The sequence below is a fragment of the Propithecus coquereli genome, unplaced genomic scaffold, assembly GCF_000956105.1.
Source record: "Propithecus coquereli isolate 6110/MARCELLA unplaced genomic scaffold, Pcoq_1.0 Scaffold45, whole genome shotgun sequence".
Taxonomy (NCBI): domain Eukaryota; kingdom Metazoa; phylum Chordata; class Mammalia; order Primates; family Indriidae; genus Propithecus; species Propithecus coquereli.
The window spans coordinates 8,449,816-8,469,500 of record NW_012150285.1 but is presented as its reverse complement, the minus strand read 5'-3'; the positions used below and the strand labels follow the sequence as shown (position 1 = coordinate 8,469,500).

The 19,685-nt window shown below is 38.6% G+C and overlaps 1 pseudogene across 1 annotated transcript; it reads left to right on the top strand.

Moving 5' to 3' along the window:
* The first annotated feature begins 17,318 nt into the window (after positions 1-17,318).
* On the top strand, positions 17,319-18,702 carry LOC105818774 (annotated as a pseudogene). The gene has a single exon (XR_001137918.1). The product of XR_001137918.1 is annotated as a GTP-binding protein SAR1a pseudogene (transcript).
* Positions 18,703-19,685: the final 983 nt, after the last annotated feature.

The window sequence follows — 19,685 nt, the reverse complement described above, 5'->3', positions numbered from 1 at the left end:
AATTATTTAATAGGAGGGTGATTATAGTTAATTTTGGAGTATCATTATATGTTGACATATGATTATTAGAATATTTTAAAGTTGTTCTTTAATCTCATTGCAGAAGCTTTGAAAGGCTCTATTGGGCAATACGGCTGAATATAATTTGGGATAGGAAACAGAATAGAAGTGAAATTTCAGTTTAAATTTAGACTGGCCATTAGGGTTATTCAATTAATATACCATTCTGTCCTATTTCAGAGCCTAGAGGAAAATCGAATTCTTTGAGCAGAAAGAAAGGTCCCAGAAAGTCCCAGAAACATCCACAAGAGTATGGAAGGACACCTATTCTCTTATAACAAATATTTTCTTCGCTATGGTGAGCATATATGCAATAGTTCTTTGCTAATGATGCCTCATGGGGTCATCTTTTGAAGACATCTAAAGAAATAGAGACCCACATTTAGAGTAAATTTTTTAAAAATGTAGCATAAGGCAACTCTTCTATTCACAGGTAAGGGCAAAAGTACACGAAACGATTATATTATCACTCTTCCATGTGAAAAATGGAAAATTTATTTTGCTGTAGATTTTTAAAGCAGTTTGATCTTAGAAACATTAAAAGTTGAAAAAATACCCAGGTATTTTCCTTTCTTAGCAGAATCGGTGTTTGCTGCGTCCATTGCCAGCTGTGTAAAAATGGTGATTAGACTTTGGCCTTTTCGTGTTTTCACCTTGGACCAACGTGGAGGCTAAATCTGGCCTCTGTCCTAGCATGGGCCAGGAAAAGAGGCTGGGAATCAAGTGTGCTCTTTCTGCCCCTGAGCTGCCCGTACTCCGTGGGGTTTTCCAGAATTTCCCTCACTTGCTGCTACTTTGCACACTTCTCTCTGGAAAGCGAGGCTCTTTTCCATTCCAATATTTTATCTTAATCTTTGGTGCAAGGTTGTGGCATAAGGGTTGGACCTGTTTCTAGCTTCAGTGTGCAAGATGCTCCTCATTGCTTTTACTTTTTATTATAGATTCACTTAACTTACTTCGGGGGGAAAAGAGATTTCAAGACTCTGCCATTACGTGGCCATTTTATCCTATACTATCTAGTTCTGAAAATGTTTCATCCTCTCCTTGAAAAAAAAACATCCAGCATAGTCATTTGGTCCACGAATGGACACCATGGTAGGTGTTGATGAAGAAGAATGCCATATATATTATAAATGATCTCTAGATTTTTAACATTGGAGAAAAATTCTATGAAAAAAATATCATCTAGCTATCAAATCCTAGTAGTGTTGGGAAAATCATATAATTTTTTTTTTCATTTTTCAAAGAGGATTAAATTAAATGTTGCATAAGCAGAGCTGAACATTCTACCAGGCAAATGGTGAGTGTCCGACAAATGCTAGCTTTTGTTGTTATTGCTCTTTTATTCTGCTCAGCCATAGACGCTCTGAGGCACATGGTTTCACCTGTGCACATCTAATACCTTCCCTTTCTCTCTCTCTCTCTCTCTCTCTCTGTTCTTTCTCCGTCTCCTCCCCACACTCTCTCATTCTCCCTCTTTCTCTCTCCTTGCTGTGGCCAACGCTACAGTCTTCCCCCAAGTCCTGTACTATTTTTATTTCTATCTTTTCTACCAACAACTCTTCCAGGCAAGTAGTTCGAATTTGTGTATTTATTTTCGTTCTTCCAAAGTAAGAAAGAAAATATCTCCTATTAAATAGTGAGGTATGTTATTAATTTTAAGTGTAAATTATTTAAATTACTAGATCAGGTTAGACTGAGAGGTTCTATCTGCTAATATAAATTCAAGCCACCCAAACACTATTGCTTGGGGGGAAATCCTTTAATTCTCACGAACTGATCTGCCCATGGATTTACCGGACTGCCTCTATAATGCAGAGAAAGCCCTGTGTCTGCTTTTCCATGGCACCATTTGGCGTTCAGAGTAAGACGCACGTGAGTCAGCTCTTGGCATTTTCTCCAGTCTGGTCCCATTTGCACTTGATGTAGAAATTCTGCAAAATAGGAGGCATTTTGGGTGATATCTTGGCTCATGCTCATCTTTGCTTTTTTTTTCTTTTTTTGATCAATCCACCAATTTCTGGGAAGAAGATGTTTGACACCTCTCTTCTCAGAGCATTATGATTTTTGGAAGTCAACCTGTGCCCTCGTGGACTCTTAAAAGTCAAGTTACATGCTGGTGCTAATGTTCCGGGCCGTCTCCTGAAGACATTTGCTGATCACCAAGGTAATGCCCAAAAAATGTTTTGAGCCTTTTTTTTTTTTTAAACCAGGAATGCATTATCCTAGCGTTCAAAATTAAGACCTGACTCTGATTCAAAAAACAAAGTATAATCATGTACACTATTTTTTAAGGAAGTTGGAATTTCTTTGCTGAAACTGCAGTGAGCCTGACTGTCAAGGGACGGTGTCTACGTTAACGATGTTTTAAAGGAGGAATAAAGAGCCTTTATTTGGGTGTTTCAGAACAGTAGAGGAAATGATTGCTGTGGGTGGGCCTGATTTTGACAACGATTCTTTAATATATGAAAAAAGTGAGAAAAAAGTTTTATTTTTACATCTTCATAACCACAAGATGGCACCAATTGCCCGTTTTAAAGGTTTGGCATGTGGCTGTTTTTCATTTTTTACAATTTTTCAAGATTATAAACTGTTGGGTGGGGTTTGATTACAACCTTTCCTCAAATACGGACTCACAAACTATAAAACCAGGGTCACTGCATTAAATACGAATCCATGGGTGGAATAAGAGTTGTAATCTGCACTGCTTGTGTTATGACTTTAATGTGGCATTAATCAGGCGGAATGCTTAGTAATTTTGTTCACAAATGTTAAGTTTCGGAGTGAGTTTCAAACTCAAAGCCACAGATTGGCATTTTCATGAGGATCCTGTCATACAAACTCATTAGACTTTTTTTCTTGAAAAGGAAAGAGCTACGTGACTGCAGCTATTCACAAGCCAGTCAGTAAAAAGCGATAAATACTTTGCATATCTGGGTCGTGCTATATGCCTTGTCTTTGCTACAAGGCTTCTAATGCATTTATGAGTTTTGATGGCCATGACCAAAGAGGCAGATTGCATCTGATCACTCTCTTGCTAGTTTTTCTTGATTATCCTGTAAAAGGAATTTGCATTTCTCAAAATGCTTACAAAATAGAATTTGGCCAAATAGTCTATGATCACATTTTCTGTGATGTTGGTTTGAAAGTGACTTGAAATTATGAAATCCTTCTGTGTCAGTTTAATAGCTCTGAGACTCCAGCCCCTGGTGAGCTTGGAACAGGGCCTGGAAATGATGAGATGGCATCAGATTAAACATGTCTGTTATATATTTTTTTTCTGTATTAGTCTACAAGTGTTAGAACACCTGCTCCAAAGGACTTGAGGCAGAGATGGAATTTATTTTCTCATTTAACTGAGAAAGTCCACGGGTAGTCTGGCTTCCAGTATGGTTGGATTCTGGGCTCAACAGTATCATTAGGGCTTGATTCTTTTTCTCTCTGTTCCTCCTATCTGCCTCCCACTGGACTGGCTTCATATGCAAGCTCCCATCTTAACTTCTGGAACTTTTAGGCTTTCTCTTGATGAGAAGATACCTGCAGCAGTTCTGGGTTCAGAGGATTCCAAGAGTCAAGCCCAGTGGCAAACCATGAGCCCTTTTACTTACAGAGCTGGGACTTGCTCCTGTGCCCCGCCGTGACCCAAGCACCGAGGCCAGGGGAACGTGATGCGGTCATTGGCTTGGGCCTGAGACAGGTGGTCTGCCCTTGGAGCAGCGATAGAATCCCCCAGAATACAGACTAGACTGAAGGAAGAGTAATCTCCAAGTTAAAATAGGAGGACTGTTATGAGACTAGATATGGCAAAAGGATCCTACTCTAGAAAACTTTTATATAGCCCAGAGGCTAAGCATAACGAGTAATGGGTTCATAGGGCTCTCTATACTTCTGAACATATTAATTTTTGAATTATTATTTTTAAAGCTTTGGAAAATGACAAAGCTAACAGATATGTGACTGGCTCATCTACTTGCGTTCTCAGGGAAAATGCTGGCTAAAATTATGTAGGCAGAATTTTCTTTGGGAGCTTCTCTCATATCTTTCTTTTATCTACTCTCATGGTTGAGATACCAGTTCTCCAGTTTTTCTCCAGCATCCATGTATGTTCCAGAACTTTCTTACCCCCTGCCATCAAAACTCACCTTTCCTGGATACCATTCTGTGTTGGCTGCAATTTAAGTGCTTGATATTATCTACCGGACTTTCAATGCTTTCATTCAAAGAATCGCCAATAATGTTGATTAATTCTATGTATGCCCATATGACACATTATGCTATGAACTTATTGACTACATGGAATGTGTTTTATTCATCTCTGTCTCTGATGCTTAGCTCTTGATAGATATTGGTAGGATCAATGAGTGAATAATAAAGATTTGAAACTTAAGGCAGATGGTTCTAGCAATCTGTGCTATTCAGAGCTTGTAAACGTGCCTAATCATAACTCTTAAGATATTGTCGCACTGACAAAGAATTCCTAACCTGCCTCCCTAATCACAGTTCTTAAGATATTGTCGCACGTGGTGGTCAAGGACAATACTGTAGCCCCGATGGGAGATCTACTACTCAAAGTATTGCTTTGGTGCTTTTCAAATTGTATCCACTTACCTGATTCGTGTTAAGCCTTTTTTTATTCTTCTGTTCATTTTTTAGAGGTAGTCGGGGACAACATTAGCTGCTCACTACACTTTGAAAATTTATCTGGCACAGAGCACAACAGCATGTGATCCTCTGTGAGTTTTCTTTTCTCTAGATTAGAGCAGGAACTAACAGCTTGTGCCAGGGAGAGAGAAGGGGCTGCACAGGGATTACTATTAAATGTGGGCATTTCATGGTCTGTGCCTGTAAGGGGAGCTGAGGGCTACTCCCTGGAAGTATGATTGGTTCTAAAGTAACTGTGATTGGATTAATGAGGTGTCTGGATTAATTTAGAACATGTCTGATTGAGGCTAATAAATAATATCAAATATTATCTACAATTTATCCAAAAGGTTTAGAGAGGGGATATGTTGCCTAAAGATGTCCAAGGGTCATAATCATTCCTTTATTATAATACATTTTCCTTCGCATACAAACGTTTTGAGCGACCCGAGCGTGTGCAGAAACAGTAGACTGTAAAGGCAACTGCGCAGCATATAAAATCTTTCTTTTACAAAGGTGGGATTAAAATGCTTGGAATCTCAATGGGAGAGAAAGGGGTATCTCTGGGGGTCCTACAAGCAGAAAGGCAAGGAGGCAACCTCAAAGAGTTGTGCACTAGTTGTCGTGTTTGTACCGTTCACTTTACATACACAATTTATCTTAACCAATGTACAATGGAGCAGCACCTATGGAAAACAGTATGGAGGTTCTTCTAAAAATAAAAAATAGGACTACCATATGATTCAGCAATTCCACTTTCAGCATTAAAAAGGAAGAAACTCCTACTATTTGCAACAACATGGATAGATGTGGAAAATATATTCCAAGTAAAATAAGGCTGTCACAGAAGGATAAATGCTGCATGAGTTTTCTTATAGGAAACATCCAAAATGGGCAAATGTATGGAAGTAGACAATGAAATGGTGGTTACCAAGGAACAGGGATAGGGACATACGGGAAGTTGTTGTTCAAAGGGTATAAAGTGACAGTTATACACGATGAGTTAGTCCCAGAGATCTGCTGTACATTATAGTGATATAATTAACAACAAAGTATTGTGCATTTCAAAATTTGTTAAGAGGGTAGATCTCATCTTAAGTGTTCTTATTACAAAAACAACAAAACAATAAAAAAGGGTGCAAGGAAACTTTTGGAGATGATAGATATACTTATTATTTTGATTCTGGTGATGGTAACAGGAGTTTATAAATATGTCCAAACTGACCAAATTGTATACACTGATTATGTGCAGTTTAAAAATACCAATTATACCTCAGTAAATCAGGGGGGCAGGGGAAGACGACATTGGTGAGTGTCTGCATTGAGGAATGTAAAAAACAAAGGACTAACAGGATCCGCGGAGAAAGCCTGCCTTCACAGCGTGAGTGACGGCCCTTTTACAGTAAGGGCAGAAATTTACGACTTCGCCCTTCTCTGTGCCTTAGTCCCAGGAGGAGCCAGCAGCAGTGTGGGGGAGGAACGGATGAGCAAAGTGGAGAAGAAAGGAAAGAATGAACACAACTCTCAAAACCCTTAATAGATCACATTTATAGTTTAGAATAATTAACTTTGGCTTCAGGAGAGGAGATTCTTACCTGTCCAAATAAGTACCACATTCAAAAAAAAATGTCTGTGTTTCATAATTGTGAATAAGAACAATAAGAACTGAGAACTGTATAGTCATTCACCTTGGATTTTGCCATTTTTGTCCTTGGGATTTGTTGCACCATCCCAAAGGTGAGTTGGTCTCTGATTTTCAGGAAATAAAATGGGTTCACTATAGCAATAGGTAAAGCCATTTCTTCTCTTATCTATGGACACCGTCTCTGTATAAAGTGGCATTGGTCTGTGCAGATCTGTGGCTGGAGAGGACCAAGAGAGGTGACCAAAAGGAAGAAAAGCCTATATAACCATCCTTAGATAGGTTGACTCCTCTGTTCTTCTCTAAAGGCACAGACAGGGTGGTTGGCTCTGCTCTTCTGAGCACGCAGATGTGAATCTAGGCGCCCCCACAATTCATTTGCAAGAATAAGTACGCAGCTGCTCACAGCATAGCTAATCCCGGGATAAATGTGGTAAAGCAATATGCAGTTCAACGTATCCTAAGTTGATCTTAGGCGTACACGCCTTTTTGCGCTGCCAATCATCAGTGATTTGAAGATTTCTTCCTTGGGTCAGTTGAAGATGATTCAGCCAAACTAAGGCAAATAGCCACTGTTGATTAGCAACTTTCAAAACTCACCCTTTCCTCCTAACCAGTGCCAATGGGGACGGAGCAAGAAAAACAACATGCGATGAGTGGAGCTTTAACCTGGAAAAACGATCTGCTGAAAAGTTTTTGGTCTTAAAATGCTATTACGAGAGCGAATTAATTAGGATCAGAATTCCTATGAAGGAAATAATGAAGCTTTTTGTTAGGGAACAGGCAGAGTAGTTCTCAACATTCCTGACGTTAACCTGAAACTCGATGCATTTCATCACGTTTCAGCGAGAAAATAAGAAAAGGGCTGTTGGACTATGGCTTGCCTTGAAAATATTTGTGTGAGGATAAAATAAGCCATTAATTGGGTGGAAAATCTGCAAATATTATTGAAAACGGTATTGAAATTATAGATCATACTTATTCATTACTTACTCGCAAAGGAATTCTGTAATGCACTAGCTTTTATTTTTATTGCTAACAAATTGTTGGCAAAAGGCCTCAGTATTGTGTTTCCTTTTAAATACCAACCTCCCCCGAAAGTCGTGAAATAAAAGTAAGCTATTGTTTGTTTTTCTAAGTTACCGTATTTCTGTCTCAGAAGTATTGTGACTTTTGTTTTAGATAATAATGATAATGGTGGAAATGAGCTGTATTTCTCTATTTTTCAGCAATCTGAAAAATTCATAATACTTTGTCCTCTCTTTGACCTTTGAACTAGCAGTAAGAGTTTGCTCACACATAATTTCCGCTAACCTTGATGAAAGATACAGGTGCACTTTTAGAGGGAACAGAACAATATCTGGTGACCTGTTCTTTGAATATCATTATAAAAGTCTACTTTAGAGACATCATCAGTACAGGTAGAAGACAGAAGCTGAGAAAGGAAAGACTTGTGTTTGTTTATGTGTGTGTTTGTATGATTTTATTAGTTATCTAGTTCAGAGAAATAATATGTTTATTGAGAAGATCATTACAGGAAACATAACTCAGTAAAAAGGGAAAAATGGAAAGTAAAACCTTAAAGTATTAATAATTTGGGGAATATAGTTTGATATTGCAGTCATCTGTGTGCACACATGCGTGTGTCTGTGTGTCTTTGTGTGAATAATGTATTGGTAACATCTACTAAAAATTATGCATACCTACTAAGAATGTCTTCAGCTCTCTTAGCTTTATTCCAAATGTCTGTTTCTTCAATAAATGATTTTTTAAAAAAATCTCAATAGCTTCATCATGGCCCGCAATTGATTCTTGGCTCAAGATTTAGTTGGCTTTAGCTTTTTATTGACTAGTTGTATGTTTTTCCTATTAACATTTCTTTTATGATTTCCATAGCAGTTTAACACCTGGAATGTAGTTCTTGTTTTGGAGGAAGAGGACATTTATTTATTTCATTTTATTTATTTTTTTCAAGATCTTTTAAAATCGTGACCTTGACAATTTTCCTCATCACATTATAGTTATTATTTGAATGATTCGACAGTCACATGGGGTTTATTCAACCTGAAGCTTTCCGTGTGTTTCATTTTGTTGGACCAATATTACAAAAGAGGAAGAAATAAATCGTATCATTTTGAATCCCTTAAGGAAGCCTCTGGACATCTGGCATACCTGAACAAAACATAATCACCTATTTTCCCTCAAAGCATACCCCCATGGTTTTTACTATAGTTCTCTGTCGCTAGATATTAGATTTTGTATATCCCCAACATCAGTCTACTTCCATGCCTTGTAGTATCTGATACACTGATTCTTCATAAAGGTGTAGAGGGCGGATATTTCATTGGAGTTGAGCAAATTGACCCTTTGGTTGGATTTTCGTGTCACATTTTTGAATTCCTTTATTTTTTTCCTCTGTCCCCTTTCAAGAAAGATAGTTCTCCATAAAACAAATTTAACGATTCCTGCATATACTGTAATATCTTCCAGCACAGCAGCGTGTGCCTAAGATCTGGAGAGCTTGACTACAGTGTTTGGGGAGTGAAGACTTTTGTTATGGCAAAATAATGAGGTGTGGGCTTTTCGTTATGAAATCCCCCTGGAATATCAGTTCTCTTTGTCATTTTTCTACTTCCTGAAAACTAAAATCTTTGCGGTGAACCCTTAAATATAATAAGTGCTGTTAAAATAATTAAGTTGATAGTTTATAATTCAAAATCAATTTCCTTGCTAATGCCCAGAGTGTTGCTGCTGACCCCAAGGAAAGAGAATAAAATAAAAATAAAACAATAATCATGACTGATAATATGTAGGAGTACTGTGCTTCCTCTACCCTGATTTATTTTCCAGGTTAATGCATGTTAATAAGCTTATAAGTTTTCATTTTTTCCCCAGTTTGGTCACATACTGTAGGGCAATGTCCTGTCCTTCCATCAACACACACTGTGCTCATGGACACGGGCTTGTGTTTCTATGCACACACTTTCCTATTTAGTGATGAGGACTTACATTAGTTTGCTGGCTTTCATGGTAGTTGCTGTTATGTTTCTCCATGATAGTTGTCACCTCCTAACACCCTATATATTAAAACATTTACTTATTTGTCTTGCGTGTTTTCTTCCTCAGGCATTAGAACGTAATTTCCATGGGGGCAGAGACTTCTGCTTATTGTTCATTGCTTTACGGTCAGTGCTTGGAATAGTGTCTGTCACAGTGCAAATGCATGAAAAATATTTGTACAGAGCGTGAATGCAACAGACACTTCTAACAGCAGGTGTTTAACAGTAGGAAGAAAGCCTACTCTTACTGTGGTTAAAAAGAAGGAAGTGTTACCAACTACCCTCCTCCTGACCTCCCTCTTCAATGCAAGGTGCCTTTAAAAATCTGTTCTTCCTAGTAGGACTGAAATGGTGAGCAAGAAATGTGATCTCAATGGCTCTTCCTGGATGGTGACTTCATTTGCCAGTCCCTGCCCTTCCTCGTGATCTGAAGAAAGTCTAGACAGAAGGATTGCATCTCAGGGCGTCATCCACACAGAGCGAAGGTGATGAGGCCTGCAGCCGCTTCTAGTCTGTGACAAAGGTTTGAGCCACATCCCCTTTGAGAAAATCTTGAGTTTTAGAACTCCCCAACCCTTTTTCTTTTCAGAGAAAAGGATATATTGTAGCCGGGTGCAGTGGCACGTGCCTGTAGTCCCAGCCACTCGGGAGGCTGAAGTGGAACAATTGCTTGAGCCCAGGAGTTTGAGAACAGTCTGGGAAATGCAGTGACACACCATCTCTTAAAAACATTAAAAATAAAATGAAAAAAGATAATTTTTTTCAATTATCTACATAAAAAGGGAAAATGAACTCTTATTCTCTATTGATATTAGAAAAATTAAAAGTACAATAATTTTAAATCTATAATTGCTAGGAATACCAACTCCCCTCTACATTAGATAATAAGTATTATATTTTATTTTTTATCCACCATATATAAGAATAACAGGTGTCAGTTATGGCCTATCATATCAAAATGATAATTGTAAATGCTTGTGTTATAAGTATAGCTATGTTATAATTTGATTCTTATATGGCCAAACAAATCCTTTAACTTTAGATAATATAACAATTCTTTGACAATATTAACCAACAAATTTATACTTCAACAGCTCACCTCAAGGATCTTTCTCCATAAAGAAAAGGGAAAAATGTGTGTGTGTACAGGAAATGGAGGGAGAGAGTCACCTTATCTTGCAGACTTGCAGCATAAAAGATATTATTTATACTGATCATTTACTATGAAATTTGGGGGCAAAAATGTTATTTGGAAGCACTTCTGAATTTTCTGGGCAATTGGTATCGCACGTATCGGTCTCTTTTGCAATTGCCTTGAAAGTCTATTTACTTTGCTAAAGAAAAGTCGTTTTAAAAAAATTAAGGCGGCCAGGCACGGAGGCTCACGCCTATAATCCTAGCAATCTGGAAGGCTGAGGCGGGAGGATTGATTGAGCTCAGGAGTTCAAGACCAGCCCGAGAAAGAGTGAGACCCTGTCTCTACTACAAATAGAAAAATTAGCTGGGTGTCGTGGTATGCACCTGTAGTCCCAGCTACTTGGGAGGCTGAGGCAGGAGGATCGCTTGAGCCCAGGAATTGGAAGTTGCTGTGAGCTATGATGACACCAGGGCGCTCTACTCACGGCAACAGAGTGAGACTGTCTCAAAAACAAACAAACAAAAAAACAAAACAAAAAAATATTAAGGAGATTTAAGAACCTATCAAGGAAATTACAAGAACATTTGTAGTATCATATTTCTATTCATTAAGAGGAAAAAATTGAAATTTCCAGGTATTCGAAGTCTCATATTTACTTCAAAGCTTACTTCAAGGAGATGAACTAGAGAAAATCAAACTAAACGTAAACAACAAAATGAATAATATAAACCGGAAAACAAAAAGGTAGAGGACTTCTGTTTGCAGCCCGGTGAGATAGTTGGGAGAGAGCTTGTCCTTTTATTGTAAATAATTGGACAAAATATGTCAAACAGCTGCTCTCAGAAACTAGGTAACAGACCATGAAGAACTGTATCCTTGAAAGTGGAGACAAATGAGGTGAACCCCAAAATCATCCTGACTTTCTGCAGAACAGGAAGGTAGAGTGTGGCATTTTCTTTAAGTTGAGGAGACAGGGCAGAGTTTAAGGGGGCTGAGGTGGCTATAATATATGAGGCAAAGTGCCAGGGAGGAAGGAACTATGGAGATGAAATGCTTCATATATCTGCATGGGGCCCCCTTCAGTTTGTCTCTGAATACCTAGTCACACCTGTGTGGGATAAACCTCCAGGAAGTCAGGCTTTGCAAAGCCTGACCAGAGAGTCCGTTACTAAATATTTAACCACACATGCGTAGCATGAAGCTCTGTGAGATGAGGCCAAGCAAAACCAGAGAGAGATGCACACTAAACAATTTCCAGAGCTCATGCCCAGCTGGGAGATGTTTAATTTTGACCAGCCAGAATGTAGATTCCCCATGGAACACCTGGGGGCATTCCGTGGAAACTCCAGAGGATTACGCCTAGTAATAGGGCAGAACTAGGTCTGGACTAAAGACAACTCTAGATTCACCCTACCAAGGCCTGAAAACAAGACTTGAAAAGATCAACCTGATACACAAATAACTTTGTCAGATTCAACAGTATTTAAATAAAGCAACAAAATCTAGTATTCAGCAATATGTACTTTTTAAGGTCCAGCGTCCAACAAAAATTTACTTGACACGTGAAGAAGGAAAGTGTGATCCATAACTAGGACAAAAATTAATCAATAGAAACTCATAGCCACCCTCCACAATGGTCCTCAGTTATCATCGTCTCCTGGTGTTCATGACTTTGTTTAGTCTCCTCGCACATTGAATTAGCACTAGTCTGTATGACCCGTAGAATACATTGGAGGCGATTGTGTGTCACATCCTAGGCTAGGACAGAAAGGATATTTTGGCTTTTGCATTCTCTTAGATCACATGCTCTGGGGGAAGCCAGCAGCTGTGTCAGGAGCAGCCCTGTGATGGAGCACATGTGGTGAGGAACTGAGCCCTCCAACAGACAGACAACACAACTTGGCAGCCACGTGAGTTAGACATCCTGAAAGCAGATCTTTTTGCAGCCCCGGTCAAGCCTGCAGATATATGCCTTTCCAGCTGACATCTGATGAAATCTCATGAGGAATTTTGAGATAGTACAACCCACCAAAGCCACTCCCCAATTCCTTAACCACAGAAAGCATGAAAGACAATAAATTTGATTATTTTTTCATGCCACTAAGTTTTGGGGTAATTTGTTAAGAAGCAGTAGAGAGCTAATGTAAATATTGGTACTGTTGCCATAACAAAACCTCAAAAATTTGGGAGTGGCCTGGAGACCGATGGTCCTTCAGGAGTCTACCAGTGAGGCATTAGAGCATGTGAGAAAAAAATTTGTTGGAAACTAGAAGAGAGAGAATACTTGTTACGTGGTGGCAAAAAGTTGAGAGGCACTGTCGCACGTGGTATCCTGGAAAGCAGAAAATGCACTTTATCAGCCAAATGATAAACTAAGGAACTTTTCAGATACTGTTGAAGGTGATGTCTGGCTTCTTTTTGCAGGTTATTGCACAGTATCAAAGGAGAGAAAGAGAGGGAGAGAGAGAGAGAGAGAGAGGTTAAAGAAAAAGTTGTTAAACATACAGATCCAAGAACTGCTAGATTTGAAAGTTCCCAACATTCTAAAATGACAAACAATGCCAAAATTAAATAATGTCTTCTGGGAAAAGATCAAACCCAGGGGGGAGCTGTGAGGAAAAAATGGTCTAAAAACAAAATCAAGCATGCAACTATAAAATCCTTTAAGACCTCAGAAAAAAACTAAATTAGTCATTCAGAGAACTATTCAGTCAAAAAAACAGGACCATTGAGTTGTCTGAGTCAGTTTGGGCTAGTACAACAGATCACCATAGACCAGTGGCTTAAACAGCATACATTTATTTATCACAGTTCTGGAGGCTGGAAATCCAAGACCAAAGTGCTGGTGTCTGTTGAGGGTCTGCTTCCTGGCTTGTAAACAGCCACCTTCTTGCTATAGCCTCACATGGGTGACAGAGAAGAAGTAGACTCTCTGGTGTTCTACTTATAAGGACACCAATCCCATCATGAGGGCTCCACCCTCATGACTTAATTACCTTCCAAAAGCCCTTTCCCCAAATGCCATCACATGGGGATTAGAGTTTCAACATATGAATTTTGGGGGGGACACAAACATGCAATTCATGACAGGTACTGTCAATTAGTAACGTGAGTAGAATTCAAAGGTAGAGAGGGATTATCTTAAAAATATTTGTGAATGTGTCCTTTGTCTATTGGAGTAAACCATAATAAGATTCATGGGAGACCAACAAAATTTTTAAGATAATTACTGTAGCAGAAACACCTCCATCTTGGACTGAAAGGTACAGAGGCAGTATTAAAAGGAAGAGGCCCTGCAAACTATAGTCATGCAATAGTCTGGAAACACTAGCTAGTGCAAATACAGATTACCATTCATGGAAAAGAAAGGATGAATTAGAGGGCAGAATCAAGAACCACAGGGTGGATTCAAAAGCCAGAGAATCATTTCCAGGTATTGAATCCTATATTGGTTTGCCAGAGCTGCTGTAACAAAGCACCACAAACTGAGTGGCCTTAAACAATGGAAATTTATTGTCTTACATTTCTTTAGATGTTCAAAATAGAAGTGTTGGCAGGGCTGATCCCTTCTGAGGGCTGTGAGGGAAGAATCTACTCCAGGCTTCTATCCTGGGCTTATAGATGTCTGTCTCTTTTTTGTGTCTCTTCACATTGACTTCTTTGTGTGTGTGCCTGTCTCTTTGTGCAAATTCTAAAGATAACAGTTGTATTTGGCTAAGGTCTCTCCTAATGCCTTCATTTTAATCTAAGTAATTACAATTGCAATGACCCTATTTCCAAATAAGGTCATATATGAGATACTGGGGATGAGGAATTCAAAATATGAATTTTTGGGGGGGTACAATTTAACCCATAACAAACACTAACCAAGGAACTGGAAAGTTCTTTTTTTTTTAGGTTTTGGAATTATTATGGACCAGCATTTCCTGGGGGCACTTAACTGTATGATTTTTTTAATAGAAAGGTCTTTCTGTTATCCTATACAATAACTGGGGATTATAAATTAGAATAAAAATACCCAATTTTAAAAAAAGTAAAGGGAGAAAAAGAAACCAAAAGCAAATTAAACAAATGTGAAACAGCAAAATTCATGAAGCAAACACTGACAGAACTGAAAAGAGAAATAAGCAACCTACAATTATAGTTGGAGCCTTTATCAGTAACTGATAGGAAAAGTAGACAGAAAATCCGTAAGGATCTGGAAGGCATGAACACTATTATCCAAATTGACTTAATAGGTATGTATAGGATATTTCTCCTAACAGTAGAATACATATTCTTTTCAAGTGCACATGAAACATTCACCAAGACAGACCATCCATATTCTGGGTCATAAAACAAACCTTAACACATTTAAAATAATTAAAATCATACAAAATGTATTCTCAGATCATAATAGAATTAATCTACTAATTAATAATAGAAAGCTATCTGGAAAAATCACTAGATATTTGGAAAACAAAAACACACTTCTAAATAAATGCAAGTCAAAAAAGAAATCAGCCAGCCAGGTGCAGTGGTGCAAGCCTGTAATTCCAGCTACTCAGCATGCTGAGATGGGAGGATCGCTTGAGCCCAGGAGTTTGAGACAAGCCTGGGTAACACAGTGGACCCTGTCTTTAAAAAAATAAAAAATAAAGGAAGTCAGAAAGGAAATTTGCAAGTATTTCCAAGTGAATGAACATGAAAACACAGTATTTCAAAATTTATAGCATTAAGTGCTTTATCAGAAAAGAAATAAAAGGCCTCAAAGTGATGACTTAAGCTTCCACATTAGGAAAACAGAAAAAGAGGAACAAATTAAACCCAAAGTAAATATAAGAAAGAAAAGTAAAGATCAGAGCAGAAATCAATAAAATAAAGAACCAAAAAATACAGAAAATAAATAAGACCAAAAACTAATTATTTGAAAAGATACATAAAATGGATAAATGTATAGCAAGGGTGACAAAGTAATATAGGAGACACAAATTATAAATAAGAGAAATGAAAAAGGGGACAGCACTACAGACTCTATAGTTATTAAAATGATAATAAGTGAATACTATACCCATAATATCAACAATTTAGATGAAATGGACAAATTTCTTAAGAGATACAAATGGCCAAAGTTCACTCAAGAAGAAATACGTAACTAAATGATAATAGATAATAGTAGATAATAGAATAGTCCTATATTTATGAAAGAAATGGAAACATTACCACAAAAAAACACTCTATGCCCAGAGATGCTTAAATGGTGAATTATACCATACATTTAAGAAATAATAGCAATTTTACACAGTCTCTTTTATAATACAAGAGGAGGAGAACACTTCCCAGCTCATTCATTGTACTAAGCCAGCATCACCCTTATAGCAAAACCATACATTACAAGAAAACTACAGACCAATATCCCTCAAGAACACAGACATAAGAATCTTTAACAAAATAATAGTAGATTGAATCCAGCAAAACACAAAACTGACAATACATCATAACCACCTGGGTTCTTTCCCCTGGGAATGCTGGTTCAATGCTCAAACATCAATCAATGTAATTGGCCATATCAGCAGACTAAAGAAGATAAATCTATGATCATCTCAATAGATGCAAAAAAAAACTTTGACCAAATTCATTCAACATTCACTTAAGATAAAAATTCTCAGTAATTAAGAGTTGGAGGGAACTTCTACAATTAATAAATAGCATCTACACAAAACCTACTGTGAATATTTTACTTAATGGTGAATGACTGAATGCTTTCTCCTTAAGACTGGGAACAAAATGTTCTTCTATTCAACATTGTATTAGAAGTCCTAGCCAGTGCAATAAAAAGAAAAAAAAAGCAGCATACACATTGGAAAAGAAGAAATAAAGAAGGTTGTTTATATAGAAAATCTAGAAGAATCTACAAAAAAGGTAATAGAATTAATAGATGAATTTAGCCACATTACAGGATACAGTTAATATACAAAAATCAATTATATATTTCTATATACTAGCAAGTGAAAATTGGACATAGAAATAAAAAAGAGTCATTTACAACAGCACCACAAAAACATGAAATACTGAAGAATAACTGTAAAGAAAAGATGTGCAAGATCTGTGTGATTTAAACCACAAGGTATGAGTGAAAGGAATGAAAGAAAACCAAACGACTGGAGAGAGATGCTGTATCTGTGGACTGGAAGACTCAATGATGTTAAGATGTCAATTCTTCCCAATCTATTTTATAAATGCAGTTTAATTCTAGTAAAAAGCCCAGCAGGATTGTTGTCGAAATTGACAAGCTGGATGTAAAATAGGTATGGAAAGAAAAAGAACGAGCAAGACTAGCCAAACTAGATCTAACTGTCTGAAACCATTAAAAGTGGTCCCCTACCCACGGCCACTTCTGCCCAACAGGCAGAACTTTTTGCTTTCCTGAGCATGCGTGTGGGCAATAAACAAGACTGCAACTCTCTGTACTGACAGCCACTATGCCTTTGGGGTGGCACGTGATTTTGTTACACTCTGGAAACAGAGAGGTTTTCTGACCTCTACTGTCCAAAGATAAAAAAACAGCAACAAACGATGTCCTGGAATTACTTGAAGCTATCAAAAAACCTAAGTCTTTAGCAATATTTCAAATTCAAGAGGTTAACGAAGGGCGGAAGTGGGAAGCGCGCGCCCGGAAGTCTCAGGGGTGGAGCCGTGACGTACATCCGGTCAGTAGCTGGCGGTCCCGGGTGCGGCCGGTCTGTGTGCGGGTAGGGAGGGTGTTAACCGCCAGCGTCAGCCGGGGGAGCCCCTCGGGCCGTAGTAAGCATTAATAATGTCTTTCATCTTTGAGTGGCTCTACAATGGCTTCAGCAGTGTGCTCCAGTTCCTAGGACTCTACAGGAAATCTGGAAAACTTGTATTCTTGGGTTTGGACAACGCGGGCAAAACCACTCTTCTTCACATGCTCAAAGATGGCCGACTGGGCCAGCACGTTCCAACGCTGCGTCCGACGTCGGAAGAGCTGACAGTTGCCGGGATGACTTTTACAACTTTCGATCTCGGTGGACATGAGCAAGCACGTCGGGTTTGGAAAAATTATCTCCCAGCAATTAATGGGATTGTCTTTCTGGTGGACTGTGCAGATCGTTCGCGCCTCATGGAATCCAAAGTTGAGCTGGATGCGTTAATGACTGATGAAACGATATCCGACGTGCCGATCCTTATCTTGGGTAACAAAATTGACAGAACAGGTGCAGTCAGTGAAGAAAAACTCCGTGAGGTATTTGGGCTTTATGGACAGACCACAGGAAAGGGGAGCGTGACCCTGAAGGAGCTGAATGCCCGCCCCACGGAAGTGTTCATGTGCAGTGTGCTCAAGAGGCAAGGCTATGGCGAGGGTTTCCGCTGGCTCTCCCAGTATATTGACTGATGTTTGCACCGTGAAAATAAAAGAGCTTTACTTCTCTGGTCTGATCCTATTCACAGCTTTCGAGTGAACTTTTCTAATAGAACAAGGAAAGCTCTCCAACCAAGTCTGGCGTAGAGAAGCCAAGAGCCTTAGTCAGCTCTCCCATCGCCCAGTGGTGACATGTGCTCTTCTCCACACTGTTGGGAGGTAACGCTGCCCCGTGCGCAGGCGCAGGTCGGGATCCCCGGACTTGGAAACTGGTAGAATTTGCCGGCTAAAACTGTGTGCCATCGTGGGGCAGCTGAAAAGAAAAACACGTCTCACCACTGTGGTTGATTTCAAAGAAAGTGATTGTGTTTTTTTTTAAAGAAAGTGTTATTAATGAAATCGGTATCTCTCTTAACTTTTTGAGTTCACAATTTACTTGGTCTAGAGTTTTCTATTCTTTTTTTTTTTTTTAACTGATGAATAGCGTTTAGATACTTCATAAAATTATGAACAGATACACATGGGAGGCCATGGCTCAGGTGGGTGAACTGAACGCCTGCTGAGTTAGCAGGTGGGGGAGAGAAGCTCCCCTGAGCTCACCTATCTCTATGACTGCCTTGTAGTCAGTGGCATCACTTTGTGCACAGAGAACTAAAAGGGGGCAGAACCCCGGCCGTGGAGTTGCGGCAGGTTTCCACTGTGGTAAGGTCATCACAGAATGTGTAGTAGATAGTTCACTGTGGAGGAGTGAATTATAGAGTGGGTTATTGTTATCGTTTTTACTTATAAAGTTATAAATTTGAGCCAGAAAAAAAAATAAAATAAAATTGAAGGACACTTAAAAACTGATACTCAAGAGGGTAAAGGAGATTACTTGGCTGACACAGCCACAAAAGCTGCAGCTTCTACAAACGAACCTCCAACAAACTCAATACCCTCTTAAGCCCTCTGATGGCCAATTTGATACAATCGAAAACTGCATCCTTGATGCACACCAGGTAGCCCCCCAAATTGAAAAAAGCAAATGGAAAACTCAAGGATGTTTTCATGACCCTAAAACCAACCCATGGCATGGGACCAATAAGAGACCAGTTTTGCTAGATGGCCTCCAAAATCAAATTTTAGATTATATTTATCCCACTGGGGAACTGATGAAATGATTTTTTTGGGGAAAACACTATTACTGGAAACCCTCCCCAAAGGAGAGGGAGAATGTGTAGATTAAGAGTCTTAAGACATATAACCATATATCTTGTTTGGATTCTGATTTGAACAAAGGTATTTTTAAAAATTATGAGTTGAGAAATTTTTAAAATAGACTTTATATTTTGTTGAGAGAAATTTTACATTCACAGAAAAATTGGGCAGAAAGCACAGAGAATAGTTGTATAGTCCCTGCCCCCACACACTCATGATCTCTCTCATTATTAACATCCCACGCTAGAGTGGTACATTTGGTACAATTGATGAATTTACAGTAACACATCATTATCATCCAAATTCCATAGTTTACATTAGGGTTCGCTCCTCGTGTTGTACATTCTGTGGGTTTTGACATATGTAAAATGACATGTATCTACCATACAGCATCATACAGAATACTTTCACTGCCCTAAAAATCCTCTGTGCTCTGCCTATTCATCGCTTCCACGTCTCCAGCCCCCAGCAACAACTGATCTTCTTATTGTCTTGAAAGTTTTAGAGGTATAATATCATATATTTTAATATTATAATAAAGTATGTGGCCTTTTCTAATTGGCTTCTTTCAGTTAGTATATGCATTTA